The sequence below is a fragment of the Schistocerca serialis genome, chromosome 9 (genome assembly GCF_023864345.2).
Source record: "Schistocerca serialis cubense isolate TAMUIC-IGC-003099 chromosome 9, iqSchSeri2.2, whole genome shotgun sequence".
Classification (NCBI taxonomy): Eukaryota; Metazoa; Arthropoda; class Insecta; order Orthoptera; family Acrididae; genus Schistocerca; species Schistocerca serialis.
In genome coordinates this window covers 441,912,137-441,927,071 of record NC_064646.1, presented here as the reverse complement: position 1 = coordinate 441,927,071, position 14,935 = coordinate 441,912,137, and the positions used below count along the sequence as shown (strand labels likewise).

The 14,935-nt window shown below is 45.4% G+C and overlaps 1 protein-coding gene across 1 annotated transcript in view; it reads left to right on the top strand.

Annotated features, from left to right (window-relative positions):
• Positions 1 to 14,935, top strand: part of LOC126418602 (cholesterol transporter ABCA5-like) — a 346,051-nt gene that overhangs the window by 54,188 nt on the left and 276,928 nt on the right. The gene's annotated exons all lie outside the window — the stretch shown is intronic.

Here is a 14,935-nt window from a genome sequence, read left to right as displayed (position 1 = left end):
GGAGCGCGCCGTCGGAGATGCCGGTAATCATGGGGGATTCTTCCGCAATGGTTTCCTCACCTTCCACTATGTCTGCTCACAAACGTAAGTTCACTGAGTCTCAGCCACAGTCAGTTCTTCCATCGTTGCCACAGTTCCTTGTTGTTTCTTGGTCTGACAAAGGTCACGACTTCTCCATGGTCAACCCTTTCATTATTCAGAAAGGTGTCGACGCAATTGCAGGTCCTGTAAAGTCTTGTTCCAGATTACGGAATGGCACCCTGTTGTTAGAAACAGTCAGTGCCCTCCAGGCACAAAAATTGCTGCGTACCTCACTACTACACACCTTCCCTGTCCGGGTGGAACCGCACCATACTTTAAATTCCTTGCACGGAGTCGTTTATACACGCTCCCTCGATGGATTGTCTGACGAAGAAATTCAGCACTACCTGTCTGACCAGGGCGTAACGGCAGGGTTATGAAAAGGGTTGACACAGACATCATTCCAACCCGCACTGTCTTCTTGACATTTGACAAAGTTCAACTCCAATCGAAAATCAAAGCAGGCTATGGCATAATTTCCGTTCGCCCTTACATCCCAAACCCTACGCGTTGCTATCGGTGTCAGCGGTTCAATTACACCAGCTAGTCCTGTTCCAATCCGGCCAAATGTTTTACGTGTGGCAAGGATCCCCTCGCTGCATCAACTGTATGGGTGACCACGCTGCTTCCTCTCGAGATTGTCCCGTTTTTAAGGACGAAAAGCTCATCCAGGAAATGAGAGTAAAGGAAAAGGTGTCGACCTTTGCTGCTCGAAAATTATTCGCCAGTCGACAGCCCACCGTGCCTCAGAAAGGAAAATACAGCACTGTCCTTGCTTCTCCTCGGCCAACAAAGGAGGCGCCCATGCAGACTTGCGACCTCACCTTTAGTGCCACGGTCGTCAGATCGGCCAGCGCAAAGATCACCCGTTCAACCTCACCACTTTCGCCTGCACACTCTCTGGCTCACCCTTCGTCGAGTTCTGCTAAATCTCGATCCCAAAAGTCAGACACCAAGACTTCGAAAAAAGAGCATACTCGTGAAGAGTTTTTACGTACGGCAACTTCCCAACCATCGGTTCCTCCTTCCTCTAAACGTCATACTTCCAAGAAGGCTACAAAGAAACCCAGTTCCTCTCCTTCTCCGCCAAGGCGTGTCCCATCTACAGCACCACCTGGCGGAAATCGCCCTCGGCCGTCTTCTGTGTCGCCGAGGCGCACTGCTGGCGGCCGATCGCTGGTGGCAGGAGCTGCTCCTGACCAACCTATGGATCAGGATCTTCTGCCTTCGGCTGAATGCCATTCCATGCTGTCGGTCGCAAGCTCAGAGTAGTCGTTGAGTTGACAGCGACCTTAGTCACATTCCTCCATTTTCTGTTCACCCTATGTCCATTATCCACTGGAATATCCGTGGTATTCGAGCCAATCGGGATGAATTGTCGATCCTCTTACGATCCTACTCGCCGGTCATCTTCTGTCTTCAGGAAACAAAGCTGCGTACCCATAACCACTTTGTTCTCCCTCATTTTCAGTCTGTCCGATATGATCTCCCCTCTGTTGAAGCCACTCCAGCGCATGGAGGACTCATGATTCTTCTCCATGAAACTCTCCATTATCACCCAATCCATTTAAACACTTCCTTCCAAGCTGTCGGCGTCCGTCTTTCCCTTTCCGGATACACGTTCTCTCTTTGTACTGTATACATTCCATCGTCCACACCAATGGCACGAGCTGATCTCCTTCATCTTCTTGGTCAGCTTCCACCCCCATATTTGCTGGTTGGGGACTTCAATGCCCACCACCCGCTCTGGGGATCTCCACATCCTTGTCCACGTGGCTCACTATTGCTAGACGTCTTCCACCAAGCAGATCTAGTTTGCCTCAACACTGGGGTCCCTACATTTTTGTCTGCCTCCACGACAAATTTATCTCATTTGGACCTTGCGGTCGGTACTGTTCCCCTAGCTCAGCGCTTCGAATGGTTCGCCCTTGGTGATACACACTCGAGTGACCACTTTCCATGTGTCCTTAGACTGCAGCCTCAACTGCCCTACATGCGCCCGCGACGCTGGAAGTTTGCCCAAGCCGATTGGACACTTTTTTCGTCTCTAGCGACATTCGATGACCGTCACTTTCCCAGCGTCAACGATGAGGTCACACATATTACCGACATTATTCTTACAGCTGCGGAACATTCAATACCATGCACCTCCGAATTGCCCTGGCGCCCCCCAGTTCCTTGGTGGAACGAGGCATGCCGCGATGCAATACGTGAGCGGCGACGTGCTCTCCGCGTTTTCCGCCACCATCCTACTTTGGCCAACTGTATCCGCTATAAGCAGTTCTGAGCACGATGCCGTTGTGTCATCCGCGACAGCAAGAAGGCAAGCTGGAAATTCTTTATTAGCTCATTTAACACCTTCACTCCCTCCTCGGAAGTTTGGAGTCGGCTTCGACGGTTCTCAGGCGCACCTAGTTTCTCCCCGGTCTCTGGGCTCACTGTCACGCATGACACATTAGTGGACCCCGTCGCAATTTCTAACTCTTTGGGTCAGCACTTTGCTGAGATTTCGAGCTCTTCAAATTACCCGCCAGCGTTTCTCCCGAAGAAACGTGCAGCGGAAGTGCGACCTCTTGCTTTCTCCTCTCAAAATCGCGAAAGCTACAATACTGTTTTCTCCTTGCGGGAACTCCAACATGCACTCTCTTCTTCTCGCTCCTCCGCCCCAGGACCGGATGGTATCCACGTCCAAATGTTGCTGCATTTATCAACCCATAGTCTGCGTTACCTCCTTCGCCTTTATAATCGAATTTGGACCGACAGTACTTTTCCCAGACGATGGCGGGAAGCTATCGTAGTTCCTGTTCCGGAACCTGGAAAGTTCAAACATCTCCCCTCTAGCTATCGCCCCATTTCTCTCACGAGTAGTGTCTGTAAGGTTTTGGAGCGTATGGTGAATTACCGTTTAGCGTGGTGGCTGGAATCCCGCAGTCTTTTAACACCTGCCCAATGGGGATTCCGAAAGCATCATTCTGCAGTTGACCATCTTGTTGCTCTCTCCACTTATATCATGAACAATTTTCTCTGGAAACCCCAAACAGTAGCAATATTTTTTGATCTGGAGAGAGCATATGATACTTGTTGGAGGACAGGCATCCTCCGCACACTGTTCTCTTGGGGCTTTCGAGGTCGGCTGCCCCTTTTTCTTCGCGAATTTATGGCAGAGCGCACATTTAGGGTGCGGGTGAACACTACTCTCTCCCGTACTTTCTCCCAAGAAAACGGGGTAGCCCAGGGCTCCGTGCTGAGTGTTGTACTGTTTGCCATTGCCATCAATCCAATTATGGATTGTCTCCTTCCTGATGTCTCGGGCTCCCTCTTTGTGGACGATTTTGCGATCTACTACAGCTCTCAATGGACCAGCCTTCTTGAACGACGTCTTCAAGGATGTCTCGATCGCCTCCACCCTTGGAGCATCAAAACCGGCTTCCGTTTTTCTCCCAGTAAGACCGTTTGTGTTAATTTTTGGCGACGTAAGGAGTTTCTTCCGCCCTCCTTACATCTAGGTCCTGTCAACCTTCTGTTTTCAGACGTCGCTAAATTCTTGGGTCTTATGTTTGACAGAAAACTGTGCTGGTCCTCCCACGTTTCCGATCTTTCGGCTCGCTGTCTGCGATCCCTCAACACCCTCCGTGTCCTGAATGGTACCTCCTGGGGAGCGGACCGAGTGGTCCTTCTCCGCCTCTATCGCGCCTTAGTGCGCTCGAAATTGGACTATGGAAGCATAGTCTACTCCTCTGCTCGGCCGTCTATTCTTCGGCGTCTCGACTCTATCCACCGCCGTGGATTACGTTTAGTGTCTGGAGCTTTTTACACCAGCCCTGTGGAAAGCCTTTATGCTGAGACTGCTGAACCTCCGCTGTCCAATCGGCGAGCAGTCCTTCTGAGTCGTTATGCTAGCCATCTGTCTTCCATGCCTGCTAATCCAGCCCATGACATTTTTTTTGACGCCTCCTTTGATGTAGGGTATGCAGGCCGCCCCTCCTCCCTACTACCACCGGGAGTCCGCTTCCGTCAACTGCTCCATTCTCTTTCCTTCCGCTTTCCTAAAACCTTCTTGATCTGCCTGCTCCGTGACCTTAGTCGATTTCCCAAGGATGGTACCCCTTCACTTGTTTATCGTCGGGCATCTGCTGCTCTATGTGCACAAATGACAGACGCCACATTTATTTACACCGACGGCTCGAAAACATCGTTAGGTGTAGGGAGTGCCTATAGTGTTGGCGACACCCCAAATCACTTTCGGCTTCCCGGCCAGTGTTCGGTTTATACTGCGGAACTTTACGCTGTTCTCCAGGCTGTCCACTACATCCGCCGCCATCAGCGGATACAGTACGTTATCTGCTCAGATTCTCTGAGATCTCTCCTCAGTCTCCAAGCTCTTTATCCTGTGCACCCTCTGGTCCACTGGATTCAGGACTGTCTGCGCTTGCTCCACCTGGGGGGCGTCTCGGTGGCGTTCCTCTGGCTCCCGGGACACGTTGGTATCTGTGGAAATGAGGCGGCCGATATTGCAGCCAAGGCTGCAGTCTCTCTCCCTCGGCCAGCTATTCAATCGATTCCCTTCGCCGATCTACGGAGCGTTCTATGTCGACGTGTTGTTCATTTATGGCACACGCATTGGTCGACACTTACCCATAATAAATTGCGGGACATGAAAGCTCTTCCTTGTGCTTGGACCTCTTCCTCCCAAATGCGTCGTCGAGAGGAGGTAATTTTAACTAGACTCCGGATAGGGCACTGTCTTTTTAGCCATCGACATCTTTTAAGCGGCGATCCTCCCCCACTCTGTCCCCACTGCTCTCAGCTGTGGACGGTAAGATACCTTTTAATTGAGTCCCCCTATTTTAATCTGTTACGCTCCCGTCTACAGCTTTCGCCTGATATATCGTCGATTTTAGCAGATGACACGCGCTCAGCCGACCACGTTCTCAAGTTTATTAGTGCCAGTGAAATGACGTCAGTCATTTGAAGCTTTTTTTGGGGACAACCAATCCCTTTCTGTAGTGGATTTTTAAGCCTTCCTTCTGCTTTTAGATTCTCCAATTTTATGACTTTCGTTCCCGTTGCTGCTGTTTTTCAATTTCGGCTTTTTACTGTTTCCTAAGTCATGGACCGGGCGCTAATGACCATAGAAGTTTTGCGCCCTAAAACCAAAACAGAACAAAAAAAAAAAAAAAAAACTTCTTGCTACTGCTCCCACAGCTTAACTTCATCATGCTACCTGCCACATTTCCTGTGGGTGTGAACCCTTCACTGCCTTGGCTTTGTGTGTTAGCCTATGTTCATCTTGGACTTTATTCGCTTCCCAAGGAAACTACTCTGAATTCAATCTATCGCTGTAAGTTTCTCGACTCTCTCATAGCTTAGATACAGCACCATCATGTACACTGATGGCTCTAAGATTGACCCTGGTATCAGGTATACCTTCGTCATTGGCATTTAAGGTTTTTGGTAACGGCTTGCAGAACACTGCTCAGTGTTTACAACAGAGCTCTTCATTCTCTGGTAGGCCACCAGGTACATCCTGTGACGTAGGCTTCTTAATTTTTCATATGCTCCAATTCTCTTAGTGCCCTTCAGAACCTGTGTGTGCTGCATACCCAGTCCATCCCTTGGTGCAGCAGGTCCAAATAAGTCTCCACTTGCTCGCTGTTGAGGGAGTCATTATGATGTTTATGTGGGTTCCTGGTTACGTTGGTGTGATGGGAAATGAGGCTACTGATGCCACTGCCAAGGGTGCAGTCCTCCTACCGCGGCTTGCTTGCACTTCAGTTCCTTGAGATGATCTCCTTGTTGCCATCTGTCAGCAGATGGTGTCACTTTGGCATCACCACTGGTCTTCTCTTCATGGGAACAAGCTCCCAGTAAATTAAACTTCTCCCAGTGGCTTGGCCAACCTCCTCTCAGCTCTCGCTATGAGTAGTTTATTTTAGCTAGGTTGCATATTGGGCACTGCCTTTGTTAAGTGGTGATCCCCCACCACTTTATACTCATTGTTGTCAGTTTTTGATGGTTTGACATTTCATGACTGAATGCCATTTTTTTAACCGCTTATGTTCTCGTGTATGTTTGCTGACTAAGTTACTGGCCATTTTAATGAATGACGTGTGGGCTGTCATTTTACTTTTTACTCATCATAGTAATATGGCAAAGAACATTAAATCTCTGGTTCAGGTCCTTTCTCCAAGACAAAGTCCTTGTTTTTAGCTCTGTTCCCTTCTGTCAGTTGGGCTTAAGGTGTAGTCATTTTTAATTTGTGTTCTGTTGTTGTGATATGAGTGCTTATGAACTCAGTTGCTTTTGCACTACAAAACAAACCAAACGAACAAGCAGAAAAACTATTGAAGTGCTTTTGTAGACACGAGTTGATGTGCTGTCAAATAATTCTGAACAGAAGAATGGTATTGCCCAGTGAAGTGTTATCCTTTTTGCCATAGCCATAAACAGTGTAATGTTATCAGTAAGGAGTCCTGTAAAATGCCCCTTACTTGTGGATGATTTTCCAGCTTCATGTTCCTCTCCCAGTACTTTGACAGTGACTAACCATCTTTGAAGAGATTTTGGGATTGCAGCTAGTTATCGTAAACTTCACTCCTCAATATTTCGACTTGACATCTGCCAGTCATCTTCAGGTGTCCAGTCAAAATATCATGGAGTGAAGTTTATGATGACTGGCTGCAATCCCAAAATCTCTACAAATATTTAATATCCTGGGAAAATTTTAAATTTCACTGTGACTAATCAGTTGCTACTTACAGTGCAGCAGTTAGAAAAGTGAGCTACAAAGACAGGTTAACAGTTTTCTGCAGATAAGTGTGTATGTGTTTGTTTTAATCATTCTCGTATTTTTAGTTTCTGACATGCATATGAGGGACACCATTCTACATTTTTAAGACTTAGTGAGTTTTCTGGGTCTCATTTTTTATTCCAAAACTGTTTATTCCAAGCTGTTATCAAGCCTGAGGGATAAGAAAGTCAAGACCGAGAAGGCACTGAACATCTTAAAAGTGCCTTAGCCACAGATCTTTGGGAGTGGAGAGTGTGTGTCTGCTCCAGTTTTATAGGGCTTTCATGCAGTTGTGACTATATTGTTGGCACTCAGTTCACTGCTCAGTGAGACCTTCTTATCTGTAGATCACTGATGCTATCCACCTTAAGGGGATTAGGTTGTCCATGGGTGCTTACAGGACCAGCACCACACCCAGTCTCTGCACTTAGGCGAGAGATCGGGCATTCACCATGTGGTGGCAGTTCCTCATCAGATATGCAAGTTCCTTATTTCTCTGAATACCGGCATACCAAATTGTTGCTCCTCTGCCTCTGGAATGCCTTTTCTCCAATTTTCCATGACTGCCAACGCTGTTTGGGATCCATGTGCAGTGCATGCTGGAGTCACTTAGTGTGGAGCTAGTGCAACCCCCAATCCTTAGTTTTAATTGCCTCCTACCCTGGTTACTGCAAAGGCCCAAGGTAATTTTAAATTTAGTGCAGCATTGTTTTATGACACTGAGAAGAGTGCCTTTCACCCTTCACAGCTCTTGTACCCAGCAGATATAGTAGTCCAGAATCTCCAGGATGCCCTCCTCCACCTACAAAGGCTGGGAAAGAAGGTATCTTTCTGCTGGATGCTGTGGCCCATGGGCAGATGCAGAAGCAAGGAGGCATGTCATGATTCTCGGTACTTCAATGTACCATCCCCCTGCATGCTATTGCATCACTGTTGAGGTACAGAGTCGTGTGACAGTGGGAAGAAGTGACAGACAATAAGCTGCTTCTAGTGAAGTCCACAACATGGCCACGATATACCTCTTCCCAGCCATGCAGGCAGGTTGAGGTTCTCCTTGATTGTCTTTGTGTAGGCCACGGCCCTATGATGCACAGCTTCCTGCTCTGGCAAGAGGATCCTCCAATGTGTAATGCTTGTGGCATATAGGTCACAGTGTGCCACATTTTACCAGACTGTGTTTCATTTTCAGACCAAAGGGTGGCTGCTCATCTGCTGACAGATTTGCCTTAAATTTTAATTGACAAGCAAATGAATGTGGTAGGACTTTTAAGATTTTGTGAATTGTCTGTGCTTTTTATCTCCTTTCTCAGATTTTATCCATTGTAAGTGCGTTCATTCCTACTGATTTCATATGGGCACTGATTTGATTTGATTTTATCAGGGAAACAAAAACAACATTGGTCAAGCCCGCTGCTGCCTGCACAGAAACAGAGTTCGTGTGGTATCATTCCCTGTCCCTCTAGTAAAGCCAACCAATACCCTTGAACAGTGCAAGGAGGTCCTTTACCAGTGCCTTGCAAGACACACAATTCTTCAGGTCTGATTGATCCGAATATTCTGTGTCTTTTAATCTCCAATGCCTCACATTCGAAGATCAAATGTGATGTGGTTTCCTCACCCACACCACACATCCTACATTTGGGGTCTTCTTCTGTTATCCCCTTTGTATGTAGGTGTTTTTAAATTCCCATGGCCTGTCAATAGTCCAACCTTGAGTTACATTTCTCTCCTGTTCAAACCCAGGAGCCTTCTCTTAGAACATGGTTTTGGCATCAATACCTTGCCGTGATTTTGCTTTTGTACCTTAGCCCAATATTCTATATGCTGTCTCCTTGCCCAGTCTCATTGTTTTATTTTGATCATTGCCTTGGCGATTGTCAGGACAGGTTCCGGTCCAATAAATGGTGTCATTGTCCCTAACTTGGCCAACCCATTGGCATGCCCATTAGCACTAACCCTTGAGTGACCTGGGAGTCACAAAAGGTTTACCCTATTGCTTTCCCCTAGCTTCACAAGGACTTTGTGGCATTCTGCTATGATCTTTGATCTTGTCTGCAGAGGCTGCCAGTGCTTTCAGGGCTTCCTGGCTGTCTGAATAAATGAAAATGCTACAAACTCTGTAGCACCTCCGCAGATTCCCCTTCACGCACACCCTGATAGCAGATATTTCTGCTTGAAACACAATGGCCATCTTCCCTAGAGATATTGCATTCTCCAGCCTTGTCTGCACTCCGTATACCCTGGCTCCAACACCTTGGTCTGTTTTTGAACTGTCAATGAACCAGACTATGTCTCCAGTAGAGTGTTGAAATTTGTTCTCCTAGAGCTCTCTACTTTCAATTACTACATTGAAGGGCTTTTTGAAGCAGCTGGGAGTTATTATATAGTCTGCTGGCATTTCCCCAACCATACCTGTGTCTGTCTCACACAGTATTTTAGTGTGAGATCCTGGATACCCCAGTGAGCTCCAATTTTTGCCAGTCTTTAACCTGTGTGCTCCAGCTGCTGCCTCCATCTTTACCCACAGGTGTAATGGGGGGCATGTCCAGCATGGTTCCCATCCCAGCAGTGAGTGTGCTGCTAATTCAGCCTGTAATGGCTCAGCAGGCCAATCTCTGCACCGTAGCAAGCTCCTTAGCAGCTACCTGTTGTTCTACCATTTTCCACCACACTGTAGCCCCATTAGTGATCACATGTCTTTCTTCTGGGGTGTATATCCAGTACATTCTCTTGGCGCTTAAGCCCTAGTTTTTACTATAAGCTCTCCTGGTGTATATCTGGCAAAAGTACTGTCTAGAGTTTAATTCTACAATGAGTTCATTCACCACAAGGTTCCACAGTAGAGAGGCAGGACCCCTCATTGTGGACAGCCTCTGGTGGTGTTGATTAACATTTTTTTCTTGCATCATGGTAGTTTCTACCTTTCTACCACTAAACATGGCTCTAATCCACCTGAAAATTGTGGTCTCCAAGCCACGCGCCTCTGCGGCCTTAAGTATGGATTCTAAGGTTGTGTTGCTAAAAGCCCTTTCGATATCCAGGAAGATGCAGAGGACTATTTCCTGAAAATGTTGTGCTTTCTCCACCTTCCCAACAAGTTGGTGGAGTGCAGTTTCACACGATTTTCCTGGTTGGTATGCCTGTTGGTTTATGTGTAGAAGGACCCTAGTTAACGTCCTCTCCCTAACATGCATGTTGACCAGGTTTCCTAATGTTTTAAGAAGAAAGGTGGACACACTGAATGCTCTCATATCCTTGGCCTTAGTATAATAAGTTCTCCTTGGGTTTGGAATGAAGACAACCTTCACTGCCCTCCAGATGTTAGGAGTGATTCCTGCTGCTGGGCTAAACCTAAATAATCTGCATAGGAATCTTATTAAGTTCACTCCTGCTTGTTGCAGGAGCACTGGAAAAATTCCGTCTGGGTCAGGTGACTTGAATGGTTGAAATATTCCCATGGTCCATTGGATTTTACTGCGGTCAACACATTCTCTGGCAGATTCCCAGTTCTCCCTTTGAATAACTGAAAACTGATGTGTCTCAGGGAGCTCGTCCTGGTCTATGTTTTCTGTCAGAGTATATTGAGGAAAATCAGTCTTGAATAGTAGTTCCAGCATTTCATGTGCTGTCCTTGTATACTCCCCATCCTCTTTCCTTAAAGTTCCCCCTGGATTAGTTGGTATCCTTGTGAGGATTTTGTGAAGTCTGGCCTGAACAGCCATACCCTCTACCTCCTCATAGAATACTTTCCAGGACACCTGCTTTGCTTGCTTAATTACAAGAGTGCATTTGTCAAGGGCCTCCCAATATTCTGCCCATTGTCCTTTTCTTCTCGCAAGGTTAAACAGTCTTCATTCCTGTTTTCTCTGTGATTCCAGGTTGTTGCTCTACCAAGATACACTCCTATTAATGCACTTCTTGGTGATTGAGCAGTTGTTACGGTATGAGGTCATGACGGCAGAGGTCACTCTGCCTCTGCTACCTCCTCAAACTTTACTGGATTCCTTATCGAAGTACTGACTTCCAATAGGCCTGAGTCAAGGTCCCTCCTATATGCCTCCTAGTCCATTTTCCTGGGATTCCTATAGAACATGGTCTGTCTGATGCCCATTTCGATCTTGAACTTAATAGACATGTGGTCTGATGAGGATGACTCTACAGCCACATGCCATTGTTTGACATAAGTACCCATCAAAAGGGGAACCAAAGGTTGTCAACTACCTCTTCCATTTTTATATTCCTAAATGCAGGTTCCTTTCCCCTATTGAGGATCTCTAAGTTATTAGTTAGAAGAAATTCTAGAAGGTACTCACCTCTACTGTCGGTGTCGGTGCTGCCCCACACTAAGTTGTGGGCATTAGCATCGCATCCAACCAATAGTTTGTCAGCTTGTTGTGCACAGGCTCCCGTCAGCCTCCTCACCTCCTGAGGAGGAGGAGGAGGAGGAGGAGGAGGAGGAGGAGGAGGAGGAGGAGCACTATCCTTGTAAAGAAAGTATGCTGAGGCCATTAAAAACTCCCTTGTGATACCGTCCTCATGTTGCCACATCCTGATGGTCACGAAATCCTGAGAACAAAAGTCCGCCATTGACATAAAGGGGATTCCATTTTTAACATAAATGCACGTTCTGGAGTTTCTTATATTTCCAGCATAAACCGCCTTACCTATAGTACTGCCGAGGCCCGGTACACCCCGTTTATATAAATAGGGATCCTGAATCAGGTCCGTGTCCACTTCTTGTCTTCGCAGAAGATGACTCGTGGCAGCAGTGACCCCTTTACTGTGTTGCAGATTTATCTGCAGCACATTCAGTCTCCATCCTGCTGCCACTGTTGCTTATGATGTCTTTGATTTCCCTGACGGCAACCTGCGAGAACCCCAAGAATAGCCTCAGGTCCTGTTCCCACATTGCCTTCAGGGACTTCTCTCCGACTTCCACCCCTCACAGACAAAGATAAGAGCACCATATTCCAGATAGACTCTCCTGAATTTGGGTCCTGGACAAGCCCCGATGTTTGTCTGTCTGAGATCTCAACTTGCCCCTCAGTATTGCTTCTTTCATGTCATTTTGGTCCCATGAGAGTTGGGAATCTAATCAGTCCACAGCATGAAAACCCCACACGGTGCAATGTTAATTACTCAGGGTGGTCACCTGGTATCCCTGAGGCTCCACTCACGACACACATTCCCATGCGTCATGCACCCTCGGCACAGATCGCATCATACCGTGGGTTGGGTATTGAGGAGTTGGGAAAAGACAAGGAATGGATGTGGGATGACAGGTCATTGTGGGACACACTTAGTCTGGCCCATTGCCGCAGACCGTACTGACCTTAGGTTCCCACAGCCGACATAGTCCTGAACTTCATGCAAACACACAAGCCTCTCCACCTGCATGGACAGTGCTACTTCAGGCAGGGTAGTGGGTAGTGTACCCCTGAGAGGTGGGCACTGATAACCTTATCGTTGAGTGCCCCCCCCCCCCCTCCCCCCATGTGTACGTGCCCACACACACACACACACACACACACACACACACACACACACACACACACACACAGTTTAACTCTTACAGTAACAACATTTTTTTCTGTTATACCAGTTTTGACTTCCTTTTCTACTTGCCTTTTAAATCAAACAATCGAAAATGCAGGATGGAATGTAACAAAATTATGAAAAGAAAAGTTGCTACTCATCATATAGCAGAAATGCTGAATCACAGATAAGCACAACAAATAGACTGTCAAAAATAAAGCTTTTGGTCAGTAAGGCCTTCATCCAAAATAGGCAACAGACAGACAGATGCAAATGCTACTCACACACACATGACTGCAGTCGTGTGTGTGTGTGTGTGTGTGTGTGTGTGTGTGTGTGTTTTTTTCTATTTTTGACAAAGGCCTTACTGGCTGAAAGCTTTATTTGTGACAGTCTACAGCATCTCTGCTGTATGGTGAGTGGCAACTTTCCTTTGCATAATATTGTTGCCTTTGAAATAAGTCTTTCCTAGTGGTGAACAGGTGTACCACCTGTCAATATAATTCCTAAATAATCTATCAACTCATAGTTTTAACATTAAATTGTCCAATTTGTGTTTCATACATAAAATCCCATTTGCAAAACTTAAGTCTATCAGCAAATTCACAATCTCATCTTTGAGTAACAGTTAAAATCTCACTAGATAAGTTATCAATAAAATTAATCAAAGTAGGCTTCTTTATTAGTAGTACTTTTATTTATACAATTTAATGATTTTAGAATATTGTGAAAAGATATTTATGCTTGCTTGCTAGAGTCTGACATTTCTATATTGAAGTCACCATAGACAGAGAGATTTCTCTTTTCCTCAATACTTTTTTCACAATAAGTTCAAAATTTTTGAAGAATATTTCTGCAGTTTTGTTGGAAGACCTACAGAGACTTAGAACTGTTATATTCGGGCCTGTCAGCTTTATGCTGCTGAACTTCCTGTCTGATTTGAACAGTACTGGCTTACATCAACTTATGTGAATTTCAGACTATCTTTAATAAAAATTAAAGCTCTGCTATTTTTGTTACTGTTTTCTGGACATTATGCTAGCAGCAGTACAACCTTGAGGAACAAAAATGTATAGGCTTATTTTGGCTTCAGTTAGCCCGTGTTCTGATATACAAATTACATCCACTTTTTGACATCTACAATAATGTTCTAATTCTAGTACCATATTTCAATCCTGTGTGTGTTACTCCTGTGGAGACTGTGACTGAGGTTAAACTTATTGTAGTGCACACGGAGATAGTAAAGCTCCCCTTTACCCCGCTCTCCATGCATGTTTGGAATGGCAATAAACACTATCATTTGGTACAGTGCTAAGTATTGTTTGTCATGTAGATTCGCAGAGTATGTATGTAGGTGTATATAATACAATGATCTGCTCTTTGCACTAATGAGGCTGTGCTACTTTAGACAGTGGTCATGTAATGAAACATGTATTTATGTAGTACTAACACATCAAGATAGCATTACAGTAAAGGACAATGGAATTGGAGTGACATTGTAGTTTGCAGAGTGAATAAATAGATGGAATGATAAACACTGTGAAAGCACAAATTGAATTCCTTTGCTCTTGCAAAGACCAGTGTGGTGCCTTAAATGGGGTAACGTTAGTTCCTCATAGAGTTGAAGAAATGCTTGATCCCTGATAGAAAAAAATGAGTGGTGGTAATGTGATTGTAATACACCCACCACTGTTCATAAAACCCCACTTACTTAACAAAGATTTTGAAAATGACTCAATGCCAGTTACAAATGTTGTTAGTTGCAGAACAATTGCTCATTAAACTATTACTTCTACTTGTGCACATTTGTAGGTCACTTGTTGCGAAATGTGTGTTGTTGGTTTCATCCCAGCAGCAATCTCTCCCCCCCCCCCTCCCCCTCCCTCCTCCAAAAATAAGAAAAAGCTTCTCTAGATCAGTAGTGTAGAGAGAAATGGAAAATATCGCTGGTATATCATACTAGAGGACATTCTCTATGGGAGGGGAGTGGGGGGGAGGGGGGTTGCAATGTGCATAGAAGTAAGCTGCAGTAAAAGAAATAGCATACCACACTCACGTTCATTTTCAAAATGTATTAGTCATGTTGATTTGGATGCATGTTTTTTTAATGTAATTTTTGCCGGCTCTGAAGAGTACCCTCGGATCTTTCTTTACTTCACATGCAAAGAGATGTGTAGAATAAATAAGAGAAAAAAAGATCTTTCAGCAGCATTAGTAATCAGTGGAGTACAGATCTGTATTTTTTTTCTTAGTAGTAATTTTTGATATGTGCAAATTTGCCTATTATCGTAAGACACTAGTTTAGTAATTGCCTTTTGCTATTTCCTTTCTTTGAAGGGATAGTTTTATTATAACTATTTTTTAACACTGTTGGCACCATTAGTCTTTTTAGAAATATAAATCTTGTGCAAATGAAGAGAGAAACAATGTGACGAAAGTAGTGTTTTGTTGAAAGATCTAATCTATATCTTCAAGTATTTACAGCTGAGCAATAGCCACTGAAAGGCAGTAGTCTAGTGAGTTAAGCTG